This window comes from Myxine glutinosa, chromosome 7 (assembly GCF_964187855.1).
Source record: "Myxine glutinosa chromosome 7, kmMyxGlut1.1, whole genome shotgun sequence".
Taxonomy (NCBI): Eukaryota; Metazoa; Chordata; class Myxini; order Myxiniformes; family Myxinidae; genus Myxine; species Myxine glutinosa.
The window spans coordinates 131,543,817-131,561,318 of record NC_136267.1 but is presented as its reverse complement, the minus strand read 5'-3'; the positions used below and the strand labels follow the sequence as shown (position 1 = coordinate 131,561,318).

At 37.2% G+C, this 17,502-nt stretch overlaps 1 long non-coding RNA gene across 2 annotated transcripts; it reads left to right on the top strand.

Annotated features, from left to right (window-relative positions):
• Positions 1 to 6,755: 6,755 nt before the first annotated feature.
• Positions 6,756 to 7,564, top strand: LOC137436285 (uncharacterized). 2 transcript variants are annotated; one of them, XR_013624174.1, is made up of 3 exons: positions 6,756 to 6,791; positions 7,221 to 7,344; positions 7,502 to 7,564. It is a non-coding gene; the product is annotated as an uncharacterized LOC137436285 (long non-coding RNA). The 2 variants fall into 2 exon arrangements; XR_013624173.1 differs by lacking the exon at positions 6,756 to 6,791 and having other exon boundaries at positions 6,798 to 7,344.
• The last annotated feature ends 9,938 nt before the right edge of the window (positions 7,565 to 17,502 follow it).

Below are 17,502 nucleotides of genomic sequence, written 5' to 3'. Positions count from 1 at the left end.
AACTCGAAGGTAGGTGCGCCATCTCTGCACCATCCTGCCTGAATAAAAGTAAATCTACACACCATCTTTTTTTTTAGCTCCAAAATGAAAACATTTCAACAGGTGTCTGAAGAAAAACACAGGTTTCAACAACATCGAAAGCATCCTTCACTCCTCTATGGAACTTTCAGGCAATTAAGTCAACCCGTTATAGATTGAGCTGCATATCACTGCATGGAAAATTGTGCAACTGCGTATGGAGCTGCGATGTATCTAAGTGAAGATTTTCAAAGATGTTGTGACACGGATGTTGTTGCCATTGTGACATTTTCATCTCTGTCCAAGAGGCATGCAAGTTTTCAGCGATGGTTAAAGCCAGGTTGCCATTTTGCCCTGACCCACCCCTTCCTGACAGCAATAAGTTGCCGTCGCGGAGCAGGCCCTTCCCTGGATGCCGCCGAATGCCTGGTTCACGCGGGTCCCATGCCACCATTAACGCAGACCTGCTGTGTCGCCTGTCGCCATGACTGTACGTTCACGGCCTGGTCACGCTTCTCCTCCTGCTCAGGGGGATGCGGCACGTTGAGCAGCCGCCGACGTTCACTGATCGGTGAGACGTCCCAATCCAAGGTTTAGTCGGAATGCTTTTGCTGCTTTAGTAGTATGGCTGTTTGGTTGTTGTTGTTTTTTTGGTTTTTAATTTTAAAATTGGTCTAAAACTATAACTGAGGATGTTTTCAAAATGTTTTGTGATCATCCTTTTTATTGATGAGTCCCACTTAACCTTTGAAATTCTTCTTATAAAACCCCTTCTAACCTGAAATGATCTTCCTGATGTTTTCCTCATCGTTCTTTGTGACTTTCCTTTCCACATATCATTTTGACGAAGATGAGATAATTTGATAGTTATTTGTTTCTTTGCTATCAGATTCACACATGATGCATGCCTGTGTTATGACACCGAGTTTTCTTAGGTTCATTGAAGACTTTTATAATATCAAAATATTTAAGTCTAATTTTAATTGCATTGCACAAAGACATTCTGTTCAAGCAATTATAGGCTACCTTTCAAAAGGGAAATCTTTGCATTTGTGATTCGATAACATTAATGTGCAGGAAATTGTACTGTTAACAAGTGGACTTGTTACCTCCACCACCGAAGGTGGATGGAGGTTACGTTTTCACCCCTGTCTGTTTGTTTGTCATGATGAAATTTTTTATTTGTCTCTGTTTTTACGGCGTAGCCCATCGGGCAGAGCCGTCGAGAACAGTGTTTGTCCTTGTGTATGTATGTACACTACTGGTCAAAAGTTTTAGAACACCTCAATTTTTCCAGTTTATATTGAAATTTATGCAGCTTAATGTCCACTGAATAACCTGCAATGGTCCGTGATGGTCTGCGGCTCTTTTCCTGGATCCAGAGTCGGCGGCTTGCACAGAGTGACTGGCACCCTGAACCAAAAGGGCTACCACAGCATTTTGCAGCGCCATGCAATACCCTCTGGTATACGCCTAGTTGGTCAGAGGTTCATCCTACAGCAAGATAATGACCCTAAACAAACCACCAGGCTATGTCAAAACTACCTTCGAGGAAAAGAACAAGACGGTAGGCTTCAAATCACGGAATGGCCAGCACAGTCTCCAGACTTAAACCCCATCGAGCTGGTTTGGGATGAACTGGACTGAAGGGTGAAAGCAAAGCAACCGACAAGTGCAACACATTTGTGGGAACTTCTGCAAGTGTTGGGAAGAACTTCCCGAACAATATTTGATTTCCATTGCAGAAAGAATGCCACGAGTGTGTTCGGCGGTTATATCTGCAAAAGGTGGCTACTTTGCTGTCAAAAATTTAAATTAAATTTTGTTAAACAAAATGATTCTATGATTTCTTTTTTATCTCCAATTGTTTATTTGTTCTATGCTTAATTTCAGAGTACATTGAGACATTAAACTGCGTACATTTCAATAAAAACTGGAAAAATTGAGGTGTTCTAAAACTTTTGACCGGTAGTGTATGTCCCCTCAAACGTATACCAATCAGAGCTGAGAATCTGGTCACATGACAGGGTGATGTGATTACGTCTGATGTCAATACGGCGGTGCTGTGGCTGACTCTCCACGCACCGCCATTTTGATCTATATGCCGTTCATGCCAAACATATCGTCGAACCTGTCATATATCACAATCGCCATGCTCTACCTTCACGTTTTTCATTCAGTGTGAAACACAAACAAACCGATTGTTGAAATGACCATCAAATATCGAAAGCATCGGCGTTTCGTCTCTTCCAACAATACGGTACAGTACGTATAGGTATAGGCCTTAGGCATTATGCCTCATCTTCCACTTCGGACAAATTCAGCCCAGATTTCTTAATACAGCAGTTTATCGTTTCAGTACTATCGTTTTCGTAATAATAATAATATTGTAGTAAATATAACCATAACACTTTAATCCCAATGTCGTGAATGGAAAGTTGATGGATTGAAGCGGTGTATGGTTCATGATCAGTGATAAGCGGTGTTCGGCATTAATATTAATAATCGCGGAAGTAGGGAATTAGCCTCAGTTTTTTTTAAATAATATAATTTTCGTAATAATAACACAACATTATTATTATTATAGTAAATCTAATCGTAACACTAATCCCTTTGTAGTGACTGCAATGTTACTGGAGGTTAAATATCTATCTTATATATATATTAAATTAGCGGCAGTTTTGTGTCCGGCCGTCATCCTACGTCATTACATATATGATGTCATTACGGCGTAAACACCCGCTCACTTCGAGAGGGGCAGGAAAGGTAATTCCTCTTTGGGGTACAGAGATTACAGTCGATCTATGGTCGGGTCTCAATAACATTGGGTGTGTGTTCATTTACCAAGTTTCTTGTGGAGAGATTGCCATTTGGTTTCAGCATTCGAGCAAGCACGCCATTCAAAACCTTTAAGGAATGGCTGGCTTGGCAAGCACTGGCTAGAATGAATGAATGAATGAATGAATGATCGTTTTAAGGCCATTTTCCCCGCTAGAGCGGGGGTTAGCCTTGCGGGCCCCATGTCAATCATGGTTCCCTGTTTTGAGGCAATGCTTTTATGGCCAGATGCCCTTCCTGACGCCAACCCTTGGTCACGCTCCTACGATGCGCAGGGATACGGTGTACCTATTTTAAATCAGGGTACACACCGTGATCATTAATCCCAGCAAGCTGGTACTCAATTTGCCGACCTCGGAAGGATGACAGGCTGAGTCAACCCCCCTGGCGTTAATTCAGCGATCGACCGGAACGATTCAGCGATCAGCTAGCTGCTTGGTAAATGAGCACACCTCCAACCCTTGTGGGGTATATAGATTACAGTAGATCTTCGCTCAGTTCTTCAGTAAAAATTACCTCACGGATTTCGGGATTCCTCCAAATTTCTTTGTTTAATGTTATAGACAGCATTAGCGACTGTTTAAAAAGCTGAAATATGTGTTTGTGGTTTATAATATTTTACAAGCCCGGCTACGCCGCTGTTAAACTTTTGGTCTTGTTTCAATTTGTTGGTCTGTCTCGTTTGTATGTTTGTTTGTTTGTATGTGAGTGTGATAACTTGTGAATGCTCACAGCTATCTTTGTCAAACTTTATCAGACTGTTCTGAAGGACAAAAGTGAGGCTGTCAATGCTTTTTGATCTTTAGGTCAAAGGTCAAGGTCAAAGGTGAAGGTTCTTTCGTTTGTTTTTCCAGGCCACCCTGACAACTCAGCCATGCTTTGAGCTAGGAAGCAGAAATTTGGGGCATAATAGTGAACAAGTGCTTTGCCCAAAACAGTAATTTTTTATTTTTTATTTACCAATTAATTGATTAATTACTTCATTATTATCGATTTATTAAGTACTTATTTATTTCCTTTCTCATGTGGGCAATATCTCAGGCACCTTTTGAGCTAGGAAGCTGATATTTGGACACAACAGTGACCAAGTGATTTGGCTGTAAAGGGTATTTTTGATTTATTGATAAATCAATGAATCAATTAATTATTTAATTATTCAATAAAAAAAAATTTTGTATACAAAATCGAGGCTTTTATGAGCTAAAAATTAAGAGCTAAAATTAATTACTTAACTTTCAAAAAGTTACATATTCGGATGAAACAGTGGTGGTTTAGGTCTGCTATTAGCCAATTGATTAAGAAATTAATTATTTTACGATTACTATTTATTTATTTTAATTACACAATTATCCCATCAATCATTGATTCTCTCGATTTTCGGCATACCTGTCAGGCTACCTGATGTCCTCTCTTGTCTGCTTGTTTGTCTGTTTCTTTGTTTGTGAACAAGACATCGCAAAAAGCTGTGGACGGGTTCGTACGACATTTGGTGTACTGGTTCGTTGTGTGACGAGGACCAATCAAATTGATTTTGGTGATCTGAATCCGGATCCGGATATGACAATTTTTTAAAACTTCCAGTGATTCCTCAACCATGGAGTGATGGGACCAAAAACGATAATAGCATATTTCAAAAAGTTGTGGATGGACTATGACAAAATTTGGTGGATGAGTTGGGTGGGTGACAGTAACAAGCCGATTAGATTTTGGTATCAGGTCCGAGTCCAGATCTGGCCCATCAGTGGGATACAAAACGTAAACTGCTCCGCCTGGTGGAGATATGTTCGCTACCGAGTGCCGTTCTAGTTTAAATATGCCTTTAAAGCGCGGCGTTACGCGCGCTGCTTGTGAGCAAGGAGGAAGCGGACAAGCGGTAACATATGAACGTCTTTATTGTAAGAGCACACTGTAACACTGAACTGCTCCGGGCTGGTCGCCCGGTGTATATCATGAGGCCACGCCTACCCCTCGGGCGTGGCCACCGCCCACTTGGTGCGTGGAATGATGTCACTACGCCAGTGGGCTTTTGTGTCTGCCACACGCGCCCCCCCAGAATTCCCGCGCACCTGGAGGGCCAGTTTGCGGGGCAGACGAATGACCCGGCCGAAGCGCCCCCTGGCGATCGGCGGCGTCCGGGGTGCAAGGATGCCAGGTGGGATGCCCCTGGCTGCCCCTGGGATGGGTGCAGGACCGGGGGGCGGCGGGGCTGGGCGGTGCCGGGGGTCCGCCCGCAGGAGGGCGGCCCCGACGTGGGGGTCGGGCCACTGGCGGTGGATGGTCCACATCGAGGTGGGCCGGCTTGAGGCGGTCTACCGAAACGCGGTCAGGAGTACCGCCGATGTCCAGGGTTAAGTGCTTCGCCCCGGTCTCCAGCACGCGGAAAGGCCCGTCGTACGGGGGCCGCAGTGGTGTCCGATGGGCATCGTGGCGGACGAAGACGTACTCCGCCGTGCGAAGCTCCGGGGCGACGTGCGTCGGTGGGTGCCCGTGGCATGCCGTTGGCACCGGGGCGAACCTCTGGGCGGTCTCTTGCAGAGCGGAGCGCTGCTGTGCCGCGGACCATGGTGCCGTGGAGTCGGGGAGGAACTCGCCCGGCACCCGCAGCAGTTGCCCGAAGACCAACTCCGCCGCGGATGCGCGCAGGTCCTCCTTGGGCGCCGTCCAGAGGCCCAGCAGGACCCAGGGGAGCCTGTCGACCCAGCCGCCGTCGCGGAGGGTGGCCCGGAGCGCGGCCTTCAATGAGCGGTGAAATCGCTCACACAGGCCGTTAGCCTGGGGGTGGTAGGCCGTGGTTCGGTGCAGCCGGACCCCGAGCCCCTGCGCAACCGCCCCCCAGAGCTCCGAGGTGAACTGGGGGCCGCGGTCGGATGAGATGTCTGAGGGGGCGCCGAACCGGGCGACCCAGGTGGCGATGAAAGCCTGTGAGTAGTGTAATAATGTTGCTTCTGGGACACCTCCGTTTAACATGGGAAATCCCTATCTAATGTCATTTACCCCCTTGTCTTTTTCAAAAATCATAAACACCTCTATTTCTCCCACCCTCATCTTTATGAACCTTTTGTCTGTAGTACCTATCCTTAATGTTGTTCATTAGACCACTCAAACACTACAAATATTTGTTTTCTCTTATAGACCTATCATCCTTCTTCTACATATCATCTGGCAGATTAATCTTTGACCCATTCACTTCCATATTAATTCTTTCCCTCCCTCATTGCCCCTAAACACCTATATTTCTCTCACCCTTTTCTTTACGAACCTTCTAACCTTTTGACATGCTATCCTTATTCATTAGACCACTTAAACACCTGTGATCCTTCTGACCTTATGGACCTTTTAACCTTTTACTCTTAATATCATCTGGTGAATATGGCCCACTCAAACAACGACCCTACAAATATTTGTTTATGCGTGGGAAATAATTTAATTCTCCTCCAACTTCCATCACCATACTCAAACCTTTTTTTATTAATTCTTCGCTTTTGAGAAATGACGTTGTTTCAATGACTTGGATAACTTCCCAGAAAGATTTCATTGTCTTATTTCCTGTTATTCACACACGCTCAGGGCTTCCCCGAAATGACTGCATGTCGTCATTTCAAGAAAATACATTTTGTTCATTATAAAAGAACGTGTTCAATTCAATTTTGATCATTGGGGATCGACATGTCTTACTACTCCATCCTTTACTCTGATAAAGAAGAAGAATACTCACCAAGGTAAGTTTCATTTAAAATTAAAGTGTTTAAAGCTTTGTATGGGATTAATTATACAACAAATGACTTAATATTCCTTTATCTTTACAGCAATGCGAATATCCTGGCAGAACTTCAAACTGGTTGGAATGAAAATACTGCAGAATCTCAAGAGTTGCAAAACGAAATGAACTTGAACAACTGGCCTGTTTCACCATTCTTGGAAGATTCATATGCAAGGTAAGATACTAAATATTAATACATTTGTGTTAAACGACGCTGCCTTAGTGTGTGTGTGTGTGTGTGTGTGTGTTCGTGTGTGTATGTGTTTGTGTGTGTTCGTGTGTGTATGTGTGTGTGTATGTATCTGTGAATGTGTGTGTGTATGTGTATGTGTGTGTTCTTGTGTGTATGTATCTATGAATGTGTGTGTGTGTGTGTGTGTGTGTGTGTGTATGTGTGTGTGTGTATGTATCTGTGAATGTGTGTATGTGTTTGTGTGTGCGTTCGTGTGTGTATGTGTGTGTGTGTATGTATCTGTGAATGTGTGTGTGTATGTGTATGTGTGAATGTGTATGTGTGTGTTCGTGTGTGTATGTGTGTGTGCGTGTGTGTGATGTTTTGTCAAGCTTACTTCAACATAGTAATTTCTCCTTATTTTGTTTGCAGCCTTGAAGACCAAAGCTTGGAGTGGGACGATTTTGATTTTCCAAAGAGTGGTTATTTCCCGTCAACATGTGGTACCCTAAATTTTCAACTCGACCACTTGGACACAAAGCTCGATTTTTTAGAGGTATGTATCCCAATATCCTCATATCCTTGTGTGTGTGTGTGTGTGTGTGTGTGTGTGTATGTGTGTGTGTGTGTGTGTGTATGTGTGTATGTGTGTATGTGTGTGTGTGTGTGTGTGTAATATTTTCTCTCCCCTCTTGTCCTCTTGCCTTTGACAGAAAGAGATTCCAAACCTGAAGATATCTGCTGCTGTTGAAACTACCTTTGTCTTATGTTGGGAAGAAATTGATGACTTATGCTGGGGAGAAGTTGAATGTATACCTCAAGAAAAATGTTTTAATAATATAAAGATTTTAATGTTTTCAATATTTATATATATTTGTTTTGTTTACAATTATTTAATTCTTAATTACAAAAAGAGAATAAAGGAGGGAACGGGGAGGTGCACCCCTGCCAAAGACCCTTCACCCCCCTCATCCCACCCCTCCCCTCCCCTTGTGTGTGTGGGGAAGGTGGGGGTGGGATGAGGGGGGTGAAGGGTCAAGGGTGGGGGTGCACGGAGGGTGGGGGATGATGGGTGTGGTCTGTGTGGGCGGGGTCTGTGTGGGCGGGGTCTGTGTGGGCGGGGTCTGTGTGGGCGGGGTCTGTGTGGGCGGGGTCGGTGTGGGCGTGGCTTATGATTTTTTATTTATTTAATTTTTTTTTATTATTACCACGAATTAAATTAGCTAATATGGGTGGGGTGAATAGAAATGTTGTTTAATGAATTATTAGCTTTGTTTTTTGTAATTCTTGCGAGTAAAATGAACCCAAGATTTCTTCTCGATTTATATCATTTAATTTGTAAGTCCAAGGGTTTGTAGCCATTACATCAACGATTATAAATAATTCATTAGTCCATTTTTGTGTATAACCTTTCTCAAAATGGCTTTTCCATTTGTATATCCTTACAATATCACCAACTTTAAACTTGGGCTTTCTCAAATTAATCTCCTTTTCATATTCTAATTTTGTAAATGTTTCTGATGGTTTTGATTGTGTTGATGAATGAACTGTATTGTTGTAATCATCTACAATATCCTGAATTAAATACACCCATTTTTGAGAACCGAGTTGTGTGAATTTTTTATATAATTTCTCTTTCAAAGTACGATTAAAACGCTCAATAACAACTGCCTTTCCTTCATTAAAGGTGCTGTATAATTTAATACCCTTCCCCTTAAGAAATTTCATGAATATTTTGTTATAGAACTCTGTTCCCTCATCAGTCCATAACTTCTTTGGTTTCCTTTTATCCCGATCAAATATTAGCTTAAAGGCTAACATTAAAGTATCACCCCTTTTATTTTTTAAAGGGACAACCCAGGCAAATCTACTCCTCAAATCAATAACGGTTAAAGCATACCTGTATCCCCTGTCATTATTCAATTCAATTAAATCAGCGGACCATATGTGGTCAGTGTATTTAGAATAAACCTTCCTTCTTTTAAACTTTGTGATTATAGGTTTGTGTAATTCTTCAGCCAAAAGCTCCTCAGTCTTGATGGCATCATTAGAGCCTAATAGTTTTTTGAGGAATAACCAAGACCAAGTTTCAATTTAGCATTTATCAAATTTCTCACAATAAACCTATCAACTTTCTCTCTCAACGTTGGATTTTGTATCAAAGACAAATTATACAACATTTCGCTGTCGGCTTTATGTTTTTCAGTCAACGTAGTGGTTTTCCCATAAGCAATATCATGCTTCATACACACTTCGTCAACCCTATTTGTAGGTTTAGACCAAGGTTTAGGATTGTCAGCCTCATCTAATCTTTTATCCAAGTTTGTTCCTGGACCACAGAAAGAATACCCTGGAAGGTGTAATTCCCCTGGAATTCCAGTTGTTGTAAATTTACTTCCTGACAGAAACTTTTGTATGTCTCCTCCTCTTTTAGGAGAGATGAATTGGCACTTTTTAGAGCCACATACTTGACATATTCCTTTTTGATAAACTCTATTATTTTTAGCTTTAACATAAGAGATATTTTTAGATTTAGTTTTCTTTTTACATTTGAGACAATAACTCATATTTATTTATCAGAAAAATTCCGACAGAGTATCAAAACCTTTTTGGTTTTCAACATATACATTTCAATCTTTATTTTTAAAACATAAAGAATCCTAAGGAATGCCTTCACTCTCTCCTCCATTTATTTACAAATAAAAACCAACTAAAGTCAATGACACCAACATCATCAATCACATAATCTTTTCCTTCTTCTTCTTCTTCTTCTTCACCACTTTCTCGTTTAAATCTCTGAAATTGAAGACATTGACGTTCTTATTTTTGAAACCATTATCTTCGTAAGAGTTGTTAATTCTTTAATTTCCTCTTCGGTGCGTTGAGATTGATTTATTTGCTTTAATACACTCAATCTTTTATGAATCTCAGTGATTTCCATCTTTTTATATTTTTCCTCCCTCTCTCTTTGCTCCCTCTCCTCCTCCTCCATTTTCTCCCTCTCCTCCTTCTCCTTTTTCTCCCTTTTCTCCCTTTCCTCCTTCTCCCTTTTCTCCCTTTCCTCCTTCTCCTTTTTCTCCCTCTCCTCCTTCTCCTCCTTTTTCTCCCTCTCCTCCTTCTCCTCCCTCTCCCTTTCCTCCTTCTCCTTTTTCTCTCTTTCCTCCTTCTCTTCTTCAACTCCTTCCTCATCCCTTGCTACCCTTGAGTTTGAACCCCAAAGAATATTATACATATACTCATCTGGATTTTGAGATATTCTTGTATCTATAATTATTTTTCTCATAATAGGATACCAATAAGATTTGTTGACGATTTCTAAAAGAGTTTTATATTTCATAACTTTGAGAAGTTCATTTTTATTTAATATTTTAAACAAGTCTCTATTTGTGGGTTTAACAATATCAGTATAAGGCCAGTTTTTTATGACAAAATTCCCATGTATATGCTCCAAATCATAAGGTATGTAATACCGAGCACCCTTTTCTTGTAGGTATCCTTGAATACAAAAATTATAATTCTCTTGTAGTCTTCTTCCTGCCATTTATGTATCAGAAATATATGTGAGATTAATATTATGACAGGTAATACCACCCCATCTTCCCACTACCAAATCGGTTTGTATTCCTCGGCTTTCTATCCTTATCTCATTACCTTCCTTCTTTGTCATGCGAACCATCGCTATACTATCATATATTTTTATTTTCTTAAAATCACGTATTTGTTGTTTACTAATTGTACTTCCACATAAATCCTTATCTTCACCAAGTGGATAATATTCTTCTTTACGAGACTGATTTAAATCATGTAGGTCTTCTATGTTTATTGAAAAAGACCAATTATACCCTAAATCAGGCATATCATACCCCCATTTATTAATTCGCATATTAACTAAATGTCCTTCTTTATAAAATTTAATTGTAAGCAGGTAGTTAAATTCAATGAGGAAAGGTGTATGGTCAGTATAACCAGGTGTTGTGGTTGTAAATTTTACTTGTTTCACAAAACGTGCTGTTTTCTTTAAAGATATATATTGTGATAAATCACTGAATCTAATCAAGTCATTCGCATCTGTAGGGTTTGGATAATTGATTAATTTATATGTATTCTTCATATTAATATTTTTACTTACACTATATTTTTGTCGTTCAGCCTGTGCCTTTGTATAATAATTTGATAAATCAATATCCTGAGAGGATTTTCCAAAGATAGAACCATCTTTTCCAACATAGGTCATTTATATTAGATAAAAAATGATATCATAAAAATTTTCATTATTGTTGAGTTGAAATAATACATATAAACATAATTGGCCACAACATTTAGAATTAATTTCTTGAACTTGGAATGTTTGATAAACACCGTTCTGTAAGAATTGTATTACTTCAACAGGTGGTGGCATACCATAACTATCAAAATAATATTTATCCTGACTATTATGAATACAAACCCAATGAGAACCATTCTGTGTGTCTAAATTCATAATAATATTCTTTGTATTCTTATTTATATGTGTTAATTCATCTCTCATACAAATAACCACATTATCAATTTTTAGTGTTTTACAATACTTAGCTAGTTCTATATTTGACGTTGTATTCTTTCCAAATTGTTTAAACCATTTATCCATTTATTTATGAGAAAGATACAATCCATTACCCCGTTTAGTTAGTTTAACACCCGCTTGAGCGATAGAGGAAAGCATATCTCCAACCAACAATCTAGCTTTATCAGGTAGACTTTCAAGTTTTTGAGCAAAATCTACAATTACACCACTTCCACTAATTTGTTTCTCCAACTCCTTGTTATGTCTTTCCAATTCTTTTTGAGCTTTTAGTTGTGCCTTCCTTTCGTTAGCAGTTTTTACCGCTGCTGAAATACCACCAGTCAATGCTCCCGCCGCACTTAAACCAGCAAATAAAGGAATTAGAAACGGGAGAAATCCTCCTCTTGACTCGTCTATTGAATATTTCTTTAACATAGGTTTCGTCATTTTAATTTTAAGTGATCCAACATCATTTAGTGTTTTTACTTGTGTGTGTGTGAGTAAAACATCAATTCTTACAGCTCCTTTTCTTTGAATTGTATTAACATTAATAATACAAGGCTTTTGATTTTGAATACAAGATGTTAATTTATTAAGATTGATTTGATTAACATATACCCCAACCATTTATTTATGAGAAAAAACCTATGTGATATTAATCATAACACCATTATCTGTATTAATCTGTAATTCTGTTTCCTCCAAAAGCAAACAATATGCATTAACCTCTTCACTCTCCCCTCTTTCAATGTATAGAGAAGTATCCACTCGATTAGACTTTATAGTTTCCTTTTGAGAACTCAGGTCAATTGCGTAGATTGTATATAAACCTTTAAATGCAACCATATCCAAAATAGGATCATTATTACCATTACTTTCACACACTTTTTGGTAGGACTTGTAGGCTTCCGCATAATCATTTTTTTCCCAATCAATTTCCAATCTATCTCGCGGATAAAATGTGCCATCAAGAGAAACCCGAAGTTGTTTCACCTTAGCATTATCACTCAGCGCATTATTCTTATTAGTACCGTCCTCTCCATCTGGTTTTTTAAAAATGAGCCAGAGGTATCGTGGCTTTCCTTGAAGAACACCCAAATTCCAAGTGTAGGTAGTGTGTTCCAGTTTAACGTGTTGACATCTTCTTTTAAGGTATGATACATTTAGCGGTTTCTTTGAGTTAAGTCTTCTATTTAACATCTCTTCCGTTTTAAGATTAGGAGTATATTCACTGATATACCAACACAAATCATTAATAACAAATTTATTGTTGTCTCCAAAAGCATTTTCATCCCCAAAAAGCAACCTATTTACATTATCATTCCTTTGTAGTTGAAATCTAATTTTAAGACCATACAAAACTTTATCATAATCGCAAAATCCAAATATACCTTTAAGAGGTACTGCTACGGTAAAACTATTCACTGCTTTTGTTTCATCATTATACATTGACTTCCTTTGACTATAACCAGGGTCTGCGTTTGTACCCGTTGACATATCAGGAATAAAACCTTCAACAGCTCCCTTACCCATTCTATCACTAAACGAATATAGTGTAAATTTCATCATTTCAGATGTAGCAGAGACATAATCAACCGCTTCAACCTCTTGTGTTCCAATATACAGGCGGACACTGTCAAACATTTTCCAGAAGAAATCATTTACGAGTGTAGCATTAGTATTATTCGCAGCCTTAGTGAATTTAAATTTACACAGCAAGAAACTATCAGCTATATTCAAGTAAGTTTGTTGATTATTTATTTCAAAACTTTTTGTTCCGTTTGAATTCCAGTCTGTTCCTGTTATAGCATTTACCTTAAAATAGTCTTCCTTTTTAGTGGAGTTTGAAATGATAATCGTATCATCCAAATCATAGATACTATCAATCGCTTCCATACTTGTATTTATATAGCATTAAAATTGTTGAAACCCTGACCCAAGTATTTTAATGATTTTTTGTCGTTCTTGTGAAGATAGTTGAGTTTTACCTTTTTTTATTTCTTTGATTGCTTGTAATTTATGAGACTCCTTTTGAGCATCTTTTATACTCTTTATAGCACCCGCAACGGAGCCCACGGCAGAAGCAGTTGAACCAATTAGGTCTTTATGTTTAAGGATGGTTGAACCAATACCCATTAGAGTATCAATTATCCCATCTCCTTTATTTCGAAATTGATGACCTACACCTCGTTGTCTCTTAGGTTTATAGTATCCTCTACCCACATACCTTGTATAGTCTGGTGAAAGGAACATGCCCTCCCCTGTAATTATTTTATATTTTCCCAACTCGTGTTTTCTCACAATAACCATTATTTATTTATTGAAAAACTTCACGTAGGTGAATTCTGATGGATATAATTTCATCATTAAAGGATATCATACGATTATCTTGGTCGGTTATCCTAAAATTTACTCTGTATATGGTTTTTCCTGACACAGGTAAATAGACAAGATTTTTTGGTTCCATATTAAATTTATAACCAATCGGGGTTGAGTATGCACTGAATGAAAATATTGTATTTGTTCTTATTCCATCGTTATAAGCACCATCAATCAAATCACAATGAATTAATACTGAATTTATACCGGAGGATATTTGGATAACATTATCACTGTAAAACGTCCCGTTATTTTCAATCTTTTTTGAAGAGAAACCCAATAGCTCTCTAAACGAATTTTCAATCGTGAAATCAACTTTATAATTATTTTTAAGTTTAATAGTTGATTTTGAAGTGTGTTTTTGAATATCTATTACAATATTTTTTGGTTCATCACCTTTTTCTTTCATAAGGCGAGAGACTTCTGAAGATATTTGAGAAATCTCGTAAGCTCCAGGTGAAACGGTTATAGTTTTATATCCACTTCCTGGATTATAACTAAACTTGTTGTTTTTCTCTGTGATATTAAACAAGGTATTATAAGTTTCCATTGACAATAAAGATGCCTCATATGAGGTAAGGGGGTCAAGTTGTAGTGGGTAAGGGAATGAAGCTGTGTAATCGCTCGTTGTGAAATTAAAACTAAGAATTGTGCTTCTCATCTTATTTAATATCTAATAAAATATCTTTGTATTGACATTTATTAATTATTTTCATATTCATCAACTGATCTAAAATGGCTGAGGATTCATTAAAACAATTGTTGTTTCCAGCCTTCTTACTACCTAACAACAATAATAGCCTATTAACTAATTGTGATGGGTCATTTGGAAGAAAACTAACACCTGAACCAAGTTTACTTAAAGCATCAATAATATGTTTCTCCTTCTCATTCTTCTTACTTTTACCAGCAACAGAAACTCCATAATCAAGTGTATTTAACAACTCAATATATACCCTATCTTCCTCTCTTTCCATATCAAGTGGTTCCTCAAAATATTTTGAACCGCTGAATCCGGGGTTTGTTAGAAGAAACATTAATCTTGGAGTTAATTTAACATTTGGTTGAGTAGAACTCAAGAACATCAATTCATCATTAAATATCAATACCTTTTCTTCCACAAGATGAAACACTGCTGGTTCTTCTGTTGGAATGAGACCTGCTCTGGTTTTTGAACCCGCCGAATATTCATTGTTTTGAAGAGCTTCCACAACATAATTAGGGGGTTGATTTACCTGCTCAAGTTTCCGAAATAATCCCTCGTCATCATATTCTAATTCACCAAGTTCTTGTTTTGTTATCTGACTAAAATCTTTGAGCATTTGAAGTTTTTTCGGAGTAAATTCTACCGTGGGAACTGTAGGTGAGTGTTGAGTTTTCAAAAGTGGTTTAAAGAATTTCTCTTGTTTTCTTTCAAAGGCTTCTTCACCAGTTAGTTTCTGTCTCCGTTTCTTCTTTATCTCTTCCTGTTGTTTAACAACTTTTGAAACTAATTGTTGATGTTCCTTAAACTTTCTTTCTCTTTCTTCGGTATTCATTTTCTGTATTTATTTATTGAAAAATATCATTTAGTATCTCATCTTGTTTCACAACAATATATTTATATTTTCCAATCGTGTGTTTCATATAATTTTCAAATTCTTTTTTACTACATAACGTAGAGCAATTATCTCTCCAAAAATTATTTACATCTATTGAATTTAACTTAAATAAAATAAAAGTATTGGCATTGTTTCTTATTGAGCGTCGAGGGAGTTGAAAATATGATTGACTAAGATATATACAATTACAAGAAGAATGTCTCCCTCTTGTATAGTAGCTATCCATTACTGTTTGGTTTCTCTCATTAACACAATCATCAAAGATGACGAGGTTCTTTTTTGATTTATCTAAATCTTGAGGTGAAGGTATATCATCCGTATTATCACTGAGAATACAAGTTATGGGTTTCGATTTTGATTTCTGTGTATCACAAAATAATTGTATTATATCTTCAATATTATAATCATTCAGTTTGTTTTGAAGTTTAAATAAACCGATAATGTCTTCCTTTTTAAGACCTGCATTAAAACCCTGTGAGAGTAGTTGATACTCGGGTTGAAAACTTGACTTTGTAAAAATTATTAAATTATCATAATCTAAAAAATTAGGACCAAGGAGCATCTTTAAAAGTAAACAGGTTTTCCCACATCCGCTTGAACCAACTATTAGACATCTCAATGAATTTGGAATGTTTTTATGGTTATTAAACTTTATCTTATTTTCCCAAACGGGTAAAAAATCATTCATTTATATATTTGGAAAACAAGTCATCTAACTTTTTTTGAGCTATTTTAGAAACTCTATATTTTATCCTGAGTTCGGGTTTAATTTCAAAATAATTCATTATTTTATTTATATAGTATCTTGTATTAACATTTCCATTAAAATTATTTTGAATAATAAATATCATTAAACCCTTATACATTTCCTCAATACAATTAGTCTCTTCCCTTGAAAGAAATGGTGTATTATCACCATAATGCTTAACATTCATCTCTCTTATTAATCTTGTAAAGTAATTCATTTTTGGTTCTAATTTAAAAGAGTTATATGTTTTTTTATATTTCTTATTATCATTAATTAGAATATAATCACAGAATAAACATTGTTTATATGAACCCTCATTATTAAGCCCTATTCTATCACAAGCTGGACAATTCTCTAATTTATCATATGGAGAGTCTGGAAATTCTAAATATCCTTCAGAACTTATCATATTTATATAGTAAATTTTTACTTAAACTAAACGCAAGTTTATTCATTAATAAATACAATGTTTCAAAGCACAAAAGACAAATTTCAATCAATCTCTACTTCGGTGGAAGATATAGAAAAATATGTCAAAGATGTTAAATTGAACAAAGATAAATATGGAAATTTTTGGGTAAAACCAGTTATGGAAAATAACATGAGCCCCTCTATTTCATTTAAAGGAAGAGCTCTAACTATACCTGGAAAGACATCCATTAAAGTAAATCTAACAAAAGTTTCTCCTCTACTCCTGGCAATTTATTCAAAGCTTGAAAAAGTGATTGACCACGATACTTTGAAAAAGAATGATAAGACCATTAATAATTCTAGAGGAGACATTTGTATTTTCTTTAATAATCCAAAGGGTGTAGATCTAAGTAAAATGAATGATGTTAATATTTCTGGTGAAATGTCATTTCGTTCTATGATAGTTAGAGATTATTTAAAGATAACTTTTGATATAAAAATTGTAGAGATTGAATCTGTTAATGAAAGAAAGTATATAGATATTGATGGGAATATTTTTCTTGCTAATTAAATATGAGTCAATACAGCAGTGAAGATTTTACTATTTCATTGAACTTGGACGATGGTGATGATAGTATTTCATTGAACACAGATGATAGTTATGATACTAATAGTTTGTGCTCAAATGATAGTTATGAGAGTAGCTTTATTGATGACTCTGAGTATGATTCTGAGTATTCATGTGATAGTTATGAATTAGATGATTCTGAGTGAAAAAGTGTTTTAGTTTAAACACAGCGATATATATAAAACGGAGCTGTAAAGCCCAAAAGTGTTTTCTTTTAAGCACAGTGATATATATAAAACACCACGTTTTCTCACGCTATAAATATGGTTTATTGTGATACTTGCGAGAAGGAAGTAAAATATTATAAACAACATATTCTCACCGCAAAACATACATACAACATTTTTAACAAACTTTCCCCTCTTCCACCTGAAACAAAACACTGTTCTACATGTAATAAAAAT